The 17730-nt window shown below is 42.1% G+C and overlaps 1 non-coding gene across 1 annotated transcript; it reads right to left on the reverse strand.

Annotated features, from left to right (window-relative positions):
- Positions 1-17325: 17325 nt before the first annotated feature.
- On the reverse strand, positions 17326-17489 carry LOC114024953. The gene has a single exon (XR_003566975.1). It is a non-coding gene; the product is annotated as a U1 spliceosomal RNA (small nuclear RNA).
- Positions 17490-17730: the final 241 nt, after the last annotated feature.

A 17730-nucleotide genomic window follows, 5' to 3' on the forward strand; every position in this document is an offset into this window, starting at 1 on the left:
CTATGCCCACCTGTTCCTGGGAAAGATTGTCTATTCTTTCTCCCAGCCTCTCCCTGAATGTCCACTTTGTTGTTTTCAAGCGTAAATCTCCCCTGCCTCTGTGGGCTCTTTTGTACCTTGAACTGGGGGCCTTGACACTAGTGTCTCCTAACTAGTTTCCTCCTAACAAAACTTTTCTGTTTTCAACCCAGTTTGGACTCCTCTGCATTTGAAGGGTAGACTTCATCTGATTGATAAGAGTTAGACTGTATCAAAGGTTGACTCATGGGTGGGGAGGGGAGAAGGAAGACCAGCTCCTCTCATGTCTGCTCCAGACATGAGGGGGTTGATCCTGAATTCTGAGCCTATCCCCAGCTCACCCAATGGAGCATATTCCAGGGGAAGTCAGGGAATGAATGAAGTTCCAGATAGCAAGCCCCCCCCCCAACAGTCCCCAATCCCACCAAGGACAGCAGAAATCACCATACATGTGCATGAGTATACATCTACACATCTTTACATATACATATATGCATGTATACTCATCTATACTTGTTTGTGTGTATATAGACATAGGCACATGCATGTGTGTGCCTAGGTATACGTACACACCATATGATATCCAACCAAAGCTCAACATAGCTTTATTTTATGGAAATGAAGCATAGAAGTTTGTGAAAGTCCAGCTGGTGAATCTCAGGAAACATTTGTATAGGTAAAGAAAGTCTTTGTGCTTAAGAACTCATTCATTCTGCATGACTTCTCTGCCTGCTTATATCTTGTTTCTAGTTTCTTCAAACACACATCAGCCTTGTAGGCTGTTCAACAGCTGCTACCTACTCCATTAAAGTGATCTGATCTAGGTAAGGCAGGAGGGCTGCACGCTTTGCCTAAGAGTCCTTTGAGGCTCCACTGCTGTTTACTGGCATCCTCCCTGGTTTCCTGCAAACATCTAAGGTCTAGCCTCCCCTTAATAATATCTTGGTACCAGCACTTGACCACAGATCATCCATCCCCTTAACTTAAGGCCTTAGTCTTTCATTCCCCCATGTTCAGCCTCAGACTCTCAGAGTTGGCAAGAACTTTGGAGGCCATTTAGCCCAACCCACACCTGAACAAAAATCCCTCTACCCACCAAACAGTCATCCCTCCTCCTACCTGAAAGCTTCCTGTGAGAAGGAAGCAACTACCTCTATGAGTCCATTGCATCTTGGGATAGCTCACTAGTACTTGGGAAGTTTTTCCTGACTTCAAACCTAAATTGGTTTGTCCATGGGCCAATCTGAGGGGGTCTTATCCATCTTATCCTCCAATATAATGCCCTTTAGGTATGAAAAAGTTGGTTCATTTAGAACCCCTATTCTATTCCCATCAGTATCAATCAATTTGATATGATTCTATAGGGGTAGTGATTATAAGTTCTGATTATATGTCTGATTATAGTGATTATATGTTTGGCCCCAGAACTGAACTACAAATTGTAAGTTCACTTGCTTAATCATAGGAAGTTAAGTAGAGGCCCTCCACCCTTGTTTTTCCTAGTCATGGTGACCAAGCCCAGTGGGACAGAGGTGACTCAACTACATGGAAAATTCCTCAATTTATTTTTGTGCCTCTGGACCATTCTCTTTTGTCCAACATGAGCAGGTAACAATCTTATGACCACTTAGTGGAGATGCCCCATGCTGCACTCTGTGAGGGACCCCTTCCCCCCCATGTGTCAATTTTGGTCCTCAAGAGCAAAGTTTAGCAATGAGATTTTGTATTTTGTCATGCCTCTTTTGCATATTTGAACAAAAATAAGCAATATATTAATCCATACTTTGAATAAGTCACATAGGAATATGGTTTCTAATAGAAGGACCCTATAATAGGCCTCAAACTTTAATATGTTTCCTTACTTGTTTACCAGCTGTGGTGCTCACTTGCACAACCATAAGAATGCTAACAGGTTTCTCCTTCCTGTTTTGCTCAAATTCCATGACCAAACCAAGCATGAGTGATGGCATGGTATGGAAAGTCCCCCTGATATGCTCTTAGAGCATATGTATAGCTCCTGCCCAACCTAGGGAGAAGCTGATTATCCATCTTGTGACCACCTAGGTCCTAGGCAGTGAGATATTCCTTGCTTTGCCCACCTTGTGACCCTGCTGACAGATCATTTTTGCTTATCTTAGCCATTGTATCATATGTCAACCAATGGAACTATTCTGTGTTTAGTATAGCTCTTCTTGAAAGTCTAGATATTTAACCCTATAAAAATAGAGTCCTGGAAGGAGGGGGAATCTCAGATCATGAGGAAGATCTGAGGTCAGCTTCATTAGAGGGCACCATGAGCGATTTAATAAAGTGCCATTGTATCAGAGCTCTGCCTCAGTCTTAGTGCTACAGTATAGTGTAAGTGCTTAATAAATGTGTCATTCATTCAGAGACTCATAGGATTGTCATTGTAGAACTATAAGGGACTTTAGGGGTCATGGAATCCAATGCTCTCAATTTATGGACGAGGAAAGGAAGGTCCAGAGAGAGGCTCCGCGTGTGGAATTGGAACCCAGATCTGCCTGACTCCCAAATCCAGAGCGCACCTAATGTCCTCTACACCACATGGCTTCTCCTCTGCACTCACATAGTATGCCTTCAACCAATGAAGTGTATGATTCATATGCATCTTGGGAAAAGAAAGGCATTACAGATGGACTTCAAAGGCAATGAGGCTGGTAAAATGAGGCTTCCTTTATATCAATCTCACCAGCCATTATACTTAGAGCATTATTAGGAGTAGTAGTAGTAATGACAGTCATAGCTTTTATATAGAGCTCTAAGTTTGCAAAGCCTTTGATCAATCATTTGATACTCACCAAAACCCTAAAAGGTGGGTGCTATTGAATATCCCCATTTTACAGATGAGGAAACAAGTCTATGAGAGGTTGAGTGATTTACCCAGAGTTACACAGCCCCCCAAAAAATAACCAATTACAGCAACACAGAGAGAGCTATATATGCCCATAGTTGGGCAGCTAGGTGGTTCAGTGGATAGAGTACTGAGTCTGGAGTCAGGAAGGCCTGAGTTCAAAAGCAGCTTCAGATACTAGCAGTGTGACTCTGGGCAAATCGCTTAACCCTGTTTGCCTCAGTTTCCTCATCTGTCAAATGAACTGTAGAAGGAAATGGCAAAGCACTCTATTATCTTTGCCAAGAAAACCCCAAATAGGGTCACAAAGAGCCAGACACAACTGAAACAAACAAAATAAAATAGGTTACTTGGAGAAAGCTTCTTAGATGAGAATCGTAAGCAGGCCTCTAAAGGCAGGAATGCATGTAATGGGGGAAACCCTGGGCCTGGGAACAGAAGACCTCTTGACTCCCACTCTGAGAATTACAGACCCATGCATGGAGAGCTCAAAGGTACCTTCAAGGCCATCCAGCCCAACCCCCTCATTTTTCAGAGGAGGAAACAGGACCAGATTAGTGATGGGACTTGCTATGTGGCTCAACTTCACACACACCCCCAACCCCCCACCCCGCCCGCCCTCCCATGTATGCTCTTCTGTAAAATGGGTTGAAACATCACTCCACCACCTGTATCACAGGTTTACTTGGACTTTATTTATTTGGACACACAGCTCTGTAAACTTTAAAGCACTATCACAAATGTGAATCACCATTAGTGTTATTTTGGGTAGAAAGGAGGATATCCCAGGCTGGAGGTACAAAGTCCCTTGAGCAATTCAGTTTGCAAGGAAAGGTTATTAGGAAGGACATAACTTTGGTTGACTCTAGGAGCAGAAGCCAGAATGTGTCTGTGGCAGGCTTGAATATCATTTAGGTTAGGGGAGCCAGTAGAGAGCAGAGGAGGCCTCTTCCAGCTATGAGAGTATTCAAGTTCAACCAGCTGCCCAGGGGAAGATGATGAGCTAGCTGTTCATAGCTGCTGCTCCCTAACCCTCAGACGGGGTTTCACTGGCACAGACATGGTACCAATGCCAGGGGCAGTCACTCAGGAAAATGTCCTCTCACATTTGGTCTTGACGTCGTGCTTTTACACCTGAGTCTATTTTTTGAGGGAGGCAAAATGGTATAGTTGGATTTGGAACCAGGGGTCCTGGGTTCAAATCCCATCTCTGCCCTATGTGACCTTGGGAAGTCATTTAATCCCCATTGGCTTCAGTTTCCTCATCATTTAGTGATATCTATAGTCCCTTCTGGCTCTAAGCAAATTTGAATTTCCCAGAAAAGCCTGTCCTGTAGTATGCTGGTAATTGAGGTCTGATTTTGGGAAACTTAGTATCTCATAGGATCTATGCTTCAAAGGTGGAGCCTCCAGTTTCCCACCCTTCCCCTCAGGTGCTCCTGGGTGGGGTGGGAAGGGTCATCCTGCATTCTCCTCCTACACTCTAGATTTCCATCTCTAGATTTCATCAAGGTTTTAGGCTAAGCCTTTATACCCCACCCACATAGAATGACAAGATGACATTCCTTGCACTCTAACTTCAGTTAGAAAGGATCTCAAGAGACCCAGGTCTCTTAAGTAGACAGAGATCCACTTTAAAACAGTCTAACAAGTAGTTGTGAAGGCAGTCTAGGAGGGGAGCCCACCACCTTCTGAGGCAGCTCACACCCCTCTCGAACAGCTCTCATTGTTGGGACATTTGTCCTGCCCTCAAGCCTAGACTGGCCCCATGGCATCTGATTCTGTCCTATGGGGCCAAACAGAGCAAGGCTGGTCCCTCTTCCATATGAGATCCTTTCCAATACTTGAATATGACTGTCACAGCTGCTGTACCTCCACGTATCTGGTCAGACATTCTCACTTCCTTTAATCAGTCCTCAAATGGCATGAGCTGAAGGCCCTGCACCATCCTGCTGGCCCTCCTCTGCACATTGTCTGGCTTGAGACTTGATAATGTCATTCTTAAAACACTGGCATGCGACAGCTGTGGTCTAAGCAGGGCTAAGGATGGCAAGGTTTACGCCTCTGTGTTCTGGTCAGCTCCATAGGCTGCGTAAGACTTCATTAGCTCTTCTTAGGCCATGCCAAGCTGACAACCCATTGATTTGGCTGTGTCTTCAAAGCCCAGACCTCTTTTATATGAACTCATCCATCTTGTTGATCCAGGTACAGGGCATAGTAAATTAAATGCTTGACTTGAAATCAGGAAGACCTGAGTTCAAATCCTGGCTTAGTCACCTCTCTTCACCTCAGTTTCCTCATCTATACGGTGGAGATAATAATAGCACCCTCATCACTAGGTTGTTGTGAAGATCAAATGAGACAATACATGCAAAGCACTTTGCAACCTTCAAGGGCTCTATAAATGCTAGGTGTCATCATCATTATTATTACTAAATGCCTATACGAAAGCTGGAGAAGGAAATGGCAAACCATTCCAGTATCTTTGCCAAGAAAAACTCCAAATGGGGTCATGACGAGTCAGACACAACTGACCAAGAACAAGGATGCAAAACACAGTCCATGCAGTAGCTAACAACTTATTGGGAGAGACAAGACACCCACACAGGAAATGGTTATGTAATAATGCAACGACTGATTAATGTTGGGTGGAGAAGCTGAGGAAAGCAAAGCCTTGGGGGAAATTAGATTGAATCTCCTGTTCCTGCTGAGTCATTTCAATCGATTTAGGATTTGAAGCCAAGTCAAGCTTGGTTCTAAGACCCTTAGACCACACCACCTCTCATGAGGGCAAAGTCCTCACCATCTTTGAATTTTGTGTCAATCACAGAGCACTGCACTTAGCAGGTGATTCTAAAATGTTTATTGGGATGGACTGAATTGAATTGGAAGAAAGAAAACCCGGGTTCCAGTTTTGGTTTCCAGGCCACTCTTTGTTCTAAGCTCCTTCCCCCGAATTTAAATCTACTTATGATCTATTATCTGACATTCTGTGTTCTCAAGTCCCCCCCCACAAAATCCTGTAATTCGACTTTTTCTCTGCTTGTTGTTCAGTCGTTTCAGTCGTGTCTGACCCTTCGTGACCCCACATGAGGTTTTCTCGGCAAAGATACTGGAGTGGTTTATCATTTCATTCTCCGGATCATTTTACAGATGGGGAATCTCACACAGCTAGTAAGTGTTTGAGGCCAGATTTGAACTCAGGAAGATGAGTCCTCCTGACTTCTAGCCCAGCACTCTGTGCTGTATGGCACCACCTAGCCGCTGCTGCTTGATGGGAATAGTTTGATGCAAAGAGAGATGGAATGTTTGGCCTAGAAGAAGTAGACACCAGGGGGCGGCAATGTCATCACCATCTTAATCAGGCTTCAGAAAATTGTATATACTTGTGCAACAATCAATCAGTAAAGCATTTCTGTATTAAATATCCACTATGTGGATTCATTCTGGGCTAGGGGATGGGTATATGATGACAAAAATGAAACAGCCCTTACCCTCAAGGATCTTCCATTCTACCAGGGAGAAGAGCACAAACATGTGAACATGTACAAAATAAACACAAGATTTGGGAGGAGGGTTCAAGCGGAAACACTAGCAGCTGGGTGGGAGGGCGTCTATGAAATGCCTCAGGGAGAGAAGGTGGCACTCAAGGAAGGAAACGAAGGATCCCAAGAAATGGAGGTGAGGAGGGTGTGCATTCCAGGCATGGGGAAGAGCTTGTGATAAGATGGGTTGTTTTGTGGGATGAACATCAAGAAAGCCAGTTTGTATGGAATATAAGAAGGGGTGTGATCTAGAGTGAGGCTGAAAAGGCCGGTTGGGTCGGAACCAGGTTGTGAATGCTTTCCTTGTTAAACCAAAGAATTTGTATTTATGCCAAAAGATAAAAGGGAAACATTGGAATTTACTGAGCAGAGGAGTGCTGTGCTCTGGAAGTATGGCTTTGGAACTGTTTGGATGACAGATTGAAGTGAGGAGAAACTTGAGGTAAAGAGATCAATAGCACAGGCAAAGAGGATGAGAGCTTGAGCTCAGATGGTTGTGATGGAAGTGGAGAGAAGGCGACAGACGTGAGAGATGTTTTGGAGGCAGAAGTAACTTTGCAACTGATTGGATATGTGGGGTGAAGGACTGAAAATTGAAGATGACTTCAAAGTTGTGACTGGAAGGATGGTGGTGTACCCAACAGAAACAGGCAAGTTACTCAGAGAAAGGTAACATGGTGAATTTCAGATGCCCATAGGATGTCCAGTTTGAAATGTTCAACAGATAGCTGGTGAAGCAGGAGTAGAGCCCAAGAAACTGGCTACCCCATCGGAATGAAGATGATAATTGAGTTCATGGGAGCTGATAAGGTCACCAAGTGAGAGAAGAGAAGAGGGCCCAGGATAATGTCTTGGAGTTGTGCATCCATAGTTGGAGAGTATAAACTGGATTGAAATCCAGCAAAGGATACTGAGAAGGAACAGTCAGGAATGTAGGAAGAGAACCAGGAGAGAGAAGTGTCACCAAAACCAAAAAAAGGATCATAGTGTCAAACACTGCGGAGAGCTCAAGAAGGATGAGTACTGAGAAAAGGCAGTTAAACTTGATGATTAGAAATCATTGTTAACTTTGAAGGCAACAGTTTCCATTGACTGATGAGGTAAGAAGTCTGATTGCAAAAGGCTGAAAAGTTAGTAGGAGAAAAGAAAGTGAAGGCTGCAAGTGTAGTCACCTTCTTCAAAGAGTTTGAAAGGAAAGAAAGATAACAAACAGGAATAGTAGGGTCTGGTGAAGATTTTTTAAGGATGGGGTCTTAAGACAGCAGGGAAGGGATCAGCAGACAGGAAGAGATTAAAATTAAAGGGAGGGGGATGTTTAAGGAGGCAGTCTGCTCCCACAAGGGCAGATAGTGGAAAAGGGAACTCCTGCCCATGGGCACAAGCCCCTCACCTTACACCATGACCTCCAAAATCAAGGCTGGGTGGCCAGGCCTGTCCCTTCATGCCTTTGCCATATATGCCTCTGGCTGCCCTTTGGTCCCTTCTTTTCTTCTCTAAGCCTCCTTCTGGGGCTCATTTTCACTTTCTGGTGTTTATATCCAGGGGTAAGGGCCACAGTGAGATTTATCCACACAAATATTGAAGGCTTTCCAGTAGAGGAGTCCCCATGTCTCCCATATGCTGTTTCAGAGCATTAATTCCCCCAAACTTCCAACAAACTCAGTGGCCTTTTCTACATCTTCAATCTCCTCTATCTTTATGCACCATTGGGCACCTCTAGCCACTCTCCCCTCCCTTGGTTTCCACAATATGGCTCCATTTTTTTTTTTTTTTTTTTTTTGTGGTTCCTTCTGGCTGGCTGGTTCCTGCTCTCTCTCCTTTGATGTCTCCTCTCTCTATCCTGGCCAGACCACATTTGGAGAGGCATGTTCACTTTGGGCACTTCATTTTAGAAAGGGTGCTTTTACCTGGAGAGTAACCAGAGGAAGGCAACTAGGATGCAGAAGGGTCTAGAGGTCATGTCATGTGAGGATCATTTGAAGAAATTGGAAATGACTGAAGGAGCATATAGAGAGCTGTCTCCAAGTATTTGGAGGATTGTCACAGGAAAAAGGAATGGCCTTTTCTTCTTGAGACACTGTCAATTCCCCCTTCTCCCTGATAATCTCTTCTCTCTAGGTATTTATGACCTACTCTCTCCTGGTTTTCCTACTTATCTGATCACTTCTTTGCTGGATCTTCATCTAGGTCATAATTGCTAAACCTGGATGCTCCCCATGGTACTGTCCTCCGTCCTCTTCTCCTTTTATGCTATTTATCTCACCAGCTCTCATAGATTCAGTTGTCTCCATGTTAATGGTTCCCAGATCTATTTGTCCAGCCCTACCCTCTCTTCTGACCTCCAGTCGCACATCCCCAACTGTCCCTTGGACATCTCAAACTAGATATCCCATAGACATTTTAAACTCAACATGTCCAAAACAGCTCCATATCTTTCTCCCTAAACCTTCTTCCTATGTTTCCTGTTGCTGTCAATGACACGACCATCCTCCCAGTCCCCCAGGCTCACAACCTGGCTGTCATCCTTCACTCCTCGGTCTCACCTCCTATATCCAGTCTGTTGTCAAGTACTGTTAATTTTACCTTCCTAACGTTTCTTCTCTTTGCCCCACTCAAACCTCTGATGCTGCCACCGCCTGGTGCAGGCCTTTGTCACCTCAAGTTTCAACAGCCTTCTACTTGGTCTACCTGCCTCAAACCTCTTCCCACTCTAATCCATCTTCCCTCATCTGGATTTTCCTTTCTTTTCTTTTTTCTTGGTGAGGCAATCGGGGTTAAGTGACTTGCCCAGGGTCACACAGCTAGTAAGTGTCAAATGTCTGAGGCCAGATTTGAACTCAGGTACTCCTGACTCCAAGACCAGAGCTCTATTCACTGTGCCACCAAGCTGCCTCCCTCATCTGGATTTTCCAAAAGCACAAGTGTGACTATGCCTGCCCCATTCATAAGCTATAGCAGCTCCCTATTACCTCCAGGATTAAATACAAAATCCTGTCCAGTGTTTAAAGTTCTTCATAACCCACCCCCTCAACTTCTCTAGTGTTCCTAGAGCTCACTGCCTACCATATGCTCTGGATTCAAGGACACCGGCCTCCTTGCTGTACTTCATACAAGACACTTCACCTCCCAGCTCCACACATTTTCTTGGCTGTCTCCCATGTCTAGAATGCTCTCCCTTCTCATCTCTGCCTTGGCTTCCCTGACTTCCTTCAGGTACCCATCAAAGATCCGATCTCCCACAGGAAGTCTTTTCTGATCCCCCATAATGCCAGTGTTGATTATCTCCACTTTATCCTGTGTATATGTTGTTTGCTCGTAGTTGTTTGCATACTGTCTCCCTGTAATGACAGTAAATTTATTGCCATGATTTAACTGATTCTATTTTGTATTAGGCTACTATTTTGCAATGAAGTATTTTGGTGTCTATTTTTCATAACTTGCTTTTCAATATTATGATAAGCAAGCATATGTGTTGTATAGGCTAGTCAACAACGTGTGTGTTCACAAACAACTAGGAAACATATGGGACCCCTGGAAATGACAGACTACCAATGAAAAATTTGTTAAACAACTTCCTCATTAGTTCATATCATCAAGCATCAAGCAAATTAATTGGTGAACAAATTAGATCATTTACCATCAGTGAGAATTTGGGTGTAAGCAGCCAAGAATATCTAGAACTAGAAATATAAGAAACCCACCAGCCTCTAACTTGACCTTGGGTCACAAGAGAGGCAGCTCCTGTATTCCCAACATTGGAGACTCAAGCATCTGCCATGTCACTTGAGTTCAGGGCTGATTGATTTGCTGACTTGCCCAGCAGCGACCTGGAAGGGAGGCACGTACTTTCTGGCTGGGCAGAGAGTGTTCTGGGTGAAATTTAACAAAAAGGTAAACTGAGGCAATTTCCCACGCAAGATAACATTCATTAGCGAGGGCATGATACATGCTACAAGGGGTCAGTGGTTTGCCTCCATTTTTGGAAATGGAGTCAATGCCAGTGTTTGCACCCAACATCAAGTTTTGAGGCCCTAAGGAGCAAAGAGAGACCTTCAGGACCCTGGCCAGTGGTGGCTGGTACAAGAACTATAACTGTGGAGTGTGCTGCTGAAGTTTTAAAGGGAGGAGGGGTGGAGCTTGTACTTCTGTTCAAAGTAAGTATCCCTCTGTAAAAGCTAATTGATTTTAAGTAGTTTAAGTGGAACTGGGGCACTAGTATCTACAAGTTAACAGTAAGGAGAACACAGAATGGGAGTTCAAGCTGAAAACATTGGCGAAAAGGTACCCTAATCCCTAAGGGGTACCCCTAGAATCTAGAGGTGGCAGACCAGCTGGCCTTGATCTGAGAGAATGAGGCAAGTGAGGAGCACTCATTACAAACATTTGAATAAGTAAATGAATCAACCTTAGCATAAATGAGTATATTAAGTGGTTTCTCCTTCCAACAGGAGAGAGAAAGAATTATGGAGAGGCAGAGTTAAGAATGTTACCAAAGATACATGTGATCAGAAAAGAGAATGTCCTGGGCATGCATTGAAAGCAAGGGACAGACAGAAGAGATACAGCCTATGTGTCCTGCTGGTATTCTTGAGATCCCAAGAGAGAACCAGGCAGGCCCTAGTATGCTGAAGGAACCCCAGTGGTAAAGTCAAGAGAGGACATAGATAAGAATAACCCTAGAAGATGGGGATGGGCTCCAATCTACACCCTTGCAGGGGACATCCATATCATTGAGATCAAGGATCCATTGAAGAATTAGGGTGAAATAAGGACAAGAGTACTTGCCCCCAACCCAGGGCCTCCAGTATCCATAATTCCCTTGACCCAGGAGTCTCTGAGGTCACTGAGAGTAAAGACATCACATAGTCTGACCTCTCTTTGCTTTCGTTGCCAAACCCATCAAAAGCAGCCTACATTTGCTGCCTTCCCTAGCTCACCTCTCGTTCATTCTTGGAAGTCTGGTTTCTGACCCTAGTTTCTGCCAAAGCACTGGAGCCCCTTTCTAGTGAAAGTTTAATTGCTAAATCCAAAGGCCATTTTTCTCCGTCCTCATCCTCCTTGGCCTTTAAGTAATTGTCACTGTTGACCATCTCCTCCTTCCTGGGATACTCTCTTTCCTTGGCTTCCATGACAATTCTCTCTCTCTCTCATTTCTCCCCCTACTTGTGTGGTCACTCCTTCTCAGACTTCTTCACTAGGTCTTTGCCTGTCACCTGCTCCTTAACTATAGGTGTCCCTCAAAGCTCTAAGCTGTGACTTCTTGTTTCTCTTTACTCATTTAGTGACCTCATCACCTTTGGAGTCAATTCAGCGATCTAAGAAGATGGTCCCCAAATCTGTATATCCAATGCTAGCCTCTGTCCCAGGCATGAGCTTCACCGATGGGCTTTATCTCCAAGTGGATATCCCTTCTGCATCAACGTATCTAAAACGGGTCTCCTGACCATATCCCCACCCCCAACTTTTCAAATTTCATATTTCTCTTTAGGCCACAGCTGTCGTGCTGGAAGCGACCTCAGAGACTCATCTAATGAAACTCCCTCATGTTACAGATGAGGAAACCCTGCTTGGAGCTAAAACCCAGGGCTTCTGACTTCAGCTGACCCTATAGTATATTATTTATAAATTATGGATAGGCAAGTAGGCGGCACTAGGGATAGAGCGTTGGATCTGGAGTCAGGAAGACCTGACTCCTCAGACACTTACTAGCTGTATGCCCTGGGCAAGTCACTTGTTTGCCTCAGTTTCCTCAACTGTAAAAAAAGGGGGGGGGGAATAATACCACCTACCTCCCAATGTTGTTGAGAAGATCAAATGAGATATTTGTAAAGCAGCTGGCACATGGTAGGTGCTACATAAGTGTTATTATATTATTGTGAAGATGATGATGGGATCAAGGGAACATATGATCATGTCAATCGTCTTCAATTTGCTTTTTAGAAGCTTTTTTAAAAAGCTGATGAAATCTTAGACTGTCTCAGTAGAAGAAAGAGCTGGGTTTGAAGTCAGAAGAACTGGGTTCAAATTTGCTCTGTTGTGTGACCTTGGAGAAATCTCTTCACCTCTCCAGGCCTCAATTTTTTCATCTATAAAATGGGGGTGGGGGAAAAGGGAGGACTCAATGACCCGCAGGGTCCCTTTCAGCTCTAAAGCTATGGTCCAGAAAGAGGGAAGTAATAGTTCAGTTAAACTCAGTATCTTTTCTGATTTCTGCACAACCCTATGTGGTAGTAAGGGCCAACATTATTCATCTCATTTTACAAATGAAGACATCCAGGTCCCAACAAATTAAATGTTTTTGCCTGCAGGTGCACAGACAGTGTCAGAGACACGATTTGAAGGAGGTTCCGAGGCAGCAGCAGGTGCCCAGCAAGTCAGTCTGCCACCGCTGCTTTGACAGTGTCTTCCTCTTAGACCACTTCGAATCTGCTGCCCTGCCTGCTTTCAACTCCACAGAATGAGATGCCCCTTCCAAGATAAAGTCAACACTTCTAAGCCTGCCAACCCAAGCCTTGATTGACATCACTTCCTCAGCCTCCTGGCCTGTGATTGGAGAGCTAAGCAACAACCTCCTCTGACTGCTTCCTTTGTGGAACTCTGGCAGAAACTAGACATTTTTTTTTATTAATTGATTTTGATTTATCAACAATCACTTCCATAAGCTTTTGAGTTTTAAATTTTTCTCCCCTTTCCTCCCCACCACCCTTCCCAAGATGGCACGCAATCTGATATAGGCTATACATATACATTCCTAAGAAACATATTTTCACATTAGTGATGTTGTAAGTAAGAATTAGAACCAACAGGAGGAACCATCAGAAAGAGGAAACAAAACAAAACAGAAGAAAAAAATAGCATATAGAATGCTTCAATCGGCATTCAAACTCCATAGTTCTTTCTTTGGATGTGGATAACATTTTCCATCATGAGGCCTTTGGAGATGTCTTAGATCCTTGTATTGCTGAGAAGGGCTAAGTCTGTCGATATTAGCCATCGCACAACGTGGCTGTTGCTGTGTACAACCTTCTCCTGGTTCTGCTCACTTCACTCAGCATCAAGTCTTTCCAGGTTTTTCTGAAGTCGGCCTGCTCATCATTTCTTACAGCACAATAGTATTCCGTTATGTAACTTGTTCAGCCATTCCCCAATTGATGGGCATTCCCTCAATTTCCAATTCTTTGCCGCCGCAAAAAGAGCTGCTATGAATATTTTTGTACATGTGAGTCCTTTCCCCATTTGTATGATCTCTTTGGGATATAGCCCTAGAAGATCTATTGCTGGGTCAAAGGGTATGCACATTTTTATTGCCCTTTGGACATAGTTCCAAATTGCTCTCCAGAATGGTTGGATCATTTCACAACTCCACCAACAATGCATTAGTGTTCCAATTTTCCCACATCTTCTCCACCATTTATCATTTTCCTGTTTTGTTATGTTAGCCAATTTGATAGATGTGATGTGGGACCTCAGAGTTGTTTTGATTTGCATTTCTCTAATCAATAATGGTTTAGAGCATTTTTCATATGTCTATAGATGGCTTTAATTTCTTCATCTGAGAACTGCCTGTTCATATCCTTTGACCATTTTTCAATTGGGGAATGACTTGTATTCTTATAAATTTGACTTAATTCTCTATATATTTTAGAAATGAGGCCCTTATCAGAGACACTGGTTGTAAAAATTTTTTCTCAATTTTCTACTTTCCCCCTAATCTTGGTTGCATTGGCTTTGTTTGTGCAAAAACTTTTCAATTTAATGTAATCAAAATTATCCATTTTGCATTTTGTAATGTTCTCTATGTCCTGTTTGGTCATGAATTCTTCGTTCTCCATAAATCTGATAGGTAAACTATTCTTTGCTCTCTCAGTTATAGTATCAGCCTTTATATCTAAATCATGAACCCATTTTGACTTTATTTTGGTATATGGTATGAGATTTTGGTCTATGCCTAGTTTCTGCCATACTCTTTTCCAGTTTTCCCAGCAGTTTTTGTCAAAGAGCGAGTTCTTATCCCAGAAGCTGGGGTCTTTGGGTTTATCAAATAGTAGATTACTATAGTAATTGACTACTGTGTCTTGTATACCTAACCTATTCCATTGATCCACCACTCTATGTCTTAGCCAGCACCAACTAGTTTTGATGATTGCTGCTTTATAATACAATTTAAGATCTGGAATGGCTAGGCTACCTTCCCCTGCATTTCTTTTCAATTGTTCCCTTGATATTCTGGACCTTTTGTTATTCCAAATGAATCTTGTTATTATTTTTTCTAGCTCTATAAAATAATTTTTTGTTAGTTTGATTGGTATGGCACTGAATAAGTATATTAGCTTAGGTAAAATTGTCATTTTTATCATATTAGCCTACCCATGAGCAACTGATGTTTTTCCAATTATTTAGATCTGACTTTATTTGTGTGGAAAGTGTTTTGTAATTGTGTTCATATAGTTCCTGGGTTTGTTTCAGCAGGTAGACTCCTAAATATTTTATAAAGTCTACAGCAACTTTAAATGGAATTTCTCTTTCTATCTCTTGCTGTTGGGCTTTGTTGGTAATATATAGAAATGCTGATAATTTTTGTGGGTTTATTTTATAGCCTGCAACTTTACTAAAGCTGTTTATTATTTCAGGCAGTTTTTTACTTGATTCTCTAAGATTCTCTAAGTATATCATCATATCATCTGCAAAGAGTGATAGCTTTGTTTCTTCTTGGCCTATTCTAATTCCTTCAATTTCTTTTTCTTCTCTTACTGCTAAAGCTAACATTTCCAGTAGGATATTGAACAACAGTGGTGATAATGGACATCCTTGTTTCACCCCTGATCTTATTGGAAATGCTTCTAGCTTGTCCCCATTACAAATGATACTTGCTAAAGGTTTTAGGTAGATTCTACTTATTATTTTAAGGAAGACTCCATTTATTTCTATGCTCTCTAGTGTTTTTAGTAGGAATGGGTGTTGTATTTTGTCAAAAGCTTTTTCTGCATCTATTGAGATGATCATGTGGTTTCTGTTAGTTTTCTTTTTGATATGATCAATTATACTGATAGTTGTCCTAATACTGAACCAATCCTGCATTCCTGGTATAAATCCTACCTGGCCATAGTGTATTATTCTTGTGATAAGTTGCTGTAATCTCTTTGCTAATATTTTATTTAAAATTTTTGCATCTGTGCTCATTAGGGAAATTGGTCTATATTTTTCTTTCTCTGTTTTGACTCTTCCCGGTTTAGGTATCAGCACCATATTTGTATCATATTAATATGAATTTGGTAAGACTCCTTCACCTATTTTCCCAAATAGTCTATATAGTATTGGAATTAATTGTTCTTTAAATGTTTGATATAATTCCCTTGTAAATCCATCTGGCCCTGGAGATTTTTTCCTAGGGAGTTCATCAATGGCTTGTTCAATTTCTTTTTCTGAAATGGGGTTAGTTAACTATTTTACTTCCTCTTCTGTTAATCTAGGCAATTTATGTTTTTATAAATATTTATCCATTTCACTAAAACTGTCAAATTTTTTGGCACACAGTTGGGCAAAATAGTTCCTAATTATTGTTTTAATTTCCTCTTCCTTGGTGGTGGATTCACCCTTTTCATTTTGATACTGGTAATTTGGTTTTCTTTTTTTTTTTAAATTAAATTAGCTGAAGGTTTATCTATTTTATTGGTTTTTTCATAAAACCAGCTCTTAGCTTGATTTATTAGTTCAATAGTTTTCTTCATTTCAATTTTCTTAATTTTTTCTTTGGTTTTCAGTATTTCCCTAATTTGGTGTTTAATTGAAGATTTTTAATTCATTCTTCTAGTTTTTTTAGTTGCATGCCCAATTCATTGATCTTTTTCTATTTTATGTAAACATTTAGAGATGTAAAACTTCCCCTATGAACTGCTTTTGCTGTGCATCCCATATAAGTTTTGGTATGTTGTCTCATTATTGTCATTCTCTTCAATGAAGTTATTGTTTCTATGATTTGTTGTTTGACGTATTCATTTTTTAGGATTAGATTAGTTTCCAATTATTTTTTAGTTTATCTTCCATGGTCCTTTATTACATATAATTTTTGTTGTATCATGATCTGAAAAGGGTGCATTTAATATTTCCGCCTTTCTGCATTGAATTGTGAGGGTTTTGTGCCCTAGCACATGGTCAATTTTTGTGTACATTTGGATATTTTTTACTTACTTTACTCCACTCAGCATCTGCTGCCCCGCGTGACTTCAACTCCAGGAAACAAGATATACCCTGGTATCCTGTACCCATGTAGCCCCCTCACTTCCTCCTTTCCTGTCCCCTTTTGTGTGTCCTGTTGTCGTCTCCAACCCCCACCCAAGCTCCTTAAGGGCAGGGATTATCTATTAATTGTATCCCCAGTGCATCTGGCACACAGTAGTACTACAAGATAACAGCGCTATCCCACACTACGTGTCCTCTTCCCAGCAGCTGTCATAAAGGACTCGGAACTCGTCAACTTTCTTTTCAGACGCTGCAACCTCTACTTTCTCTGCAACCACAAGAAAGTTTCCATCAACCAGTTTTAAACATACTTATTTATGTCTTCCCCAACATAAATAACATTTAAAAAAACCAAACAATATTTAAAAACTGAAAGACGAGCTTGACAGTTAAGCAGTTACTGTGTTACAACGTATCAATCTTAAACTCACTTCATTCTTGTAAGAACTAATGGTGGAAAAGTTAAGGAAAGTTACTGAAAACTCAACTTATATTCGTAACACGCCCATACGTTCGCAAAACACCTCACGTCACTTAAGTAAACACTACAACGCATTCGTACATACTAACGAGACAGCTATAACTACGTCTTCACTACGTAATAACCTACCAATAAAAACGCGACCTCAACTTTTTTTTCTACACCGAAATCAGGGGAGAGCGCGAACGCAGTCCCCCACTACCACAAATTATGCAGTCGAGTTTCCCGCATTTGGGGAAATCGCAGGGGTCAGCCCATCCGGAGTGCAATGGATAAGCCTCGCCCTGGGGAAACCACCTTCGTGATCATGGAATCACCCCTGCCAGGTAAGTATGCGTTTTTCACTTCAGTACCCAGACTACCTGACCAGCAAAACACTGTTCGCATATGGTGATCTCTAGTGTCCATTTTGGAAGTGCCCAGAAAACATACTCAAGAATTAGTCTTATCCTTTCATTATACTACGAAGACCCTTCGGGGGAGAAGTCTCTGTATGCGTGTTTTTTTTAATCCCCCTTAATACAGACCAGAAGCCACAGCGCTCCCTCATCTGCATACTTCCACCCACAGGCTCC

The sequence above is a fragment of the Vombatus ursinus genome, unplaced genomic scaffold, assembly GCF_900497805.2.
Source record: "Vombatus ursinus unplaced genomic scaffold, bare-nosed wombat genome assembly UNPS02014825.1, whole genome shotgun sequence".
In the NCBI taxonomy this organism is placed as follows: domain Eukaryota; kingdom Metazoa; phylum Chordata; class Mammalia; order Diprotodontia; family Vombatidae; genus Vombatus; species Vombatus ursinus.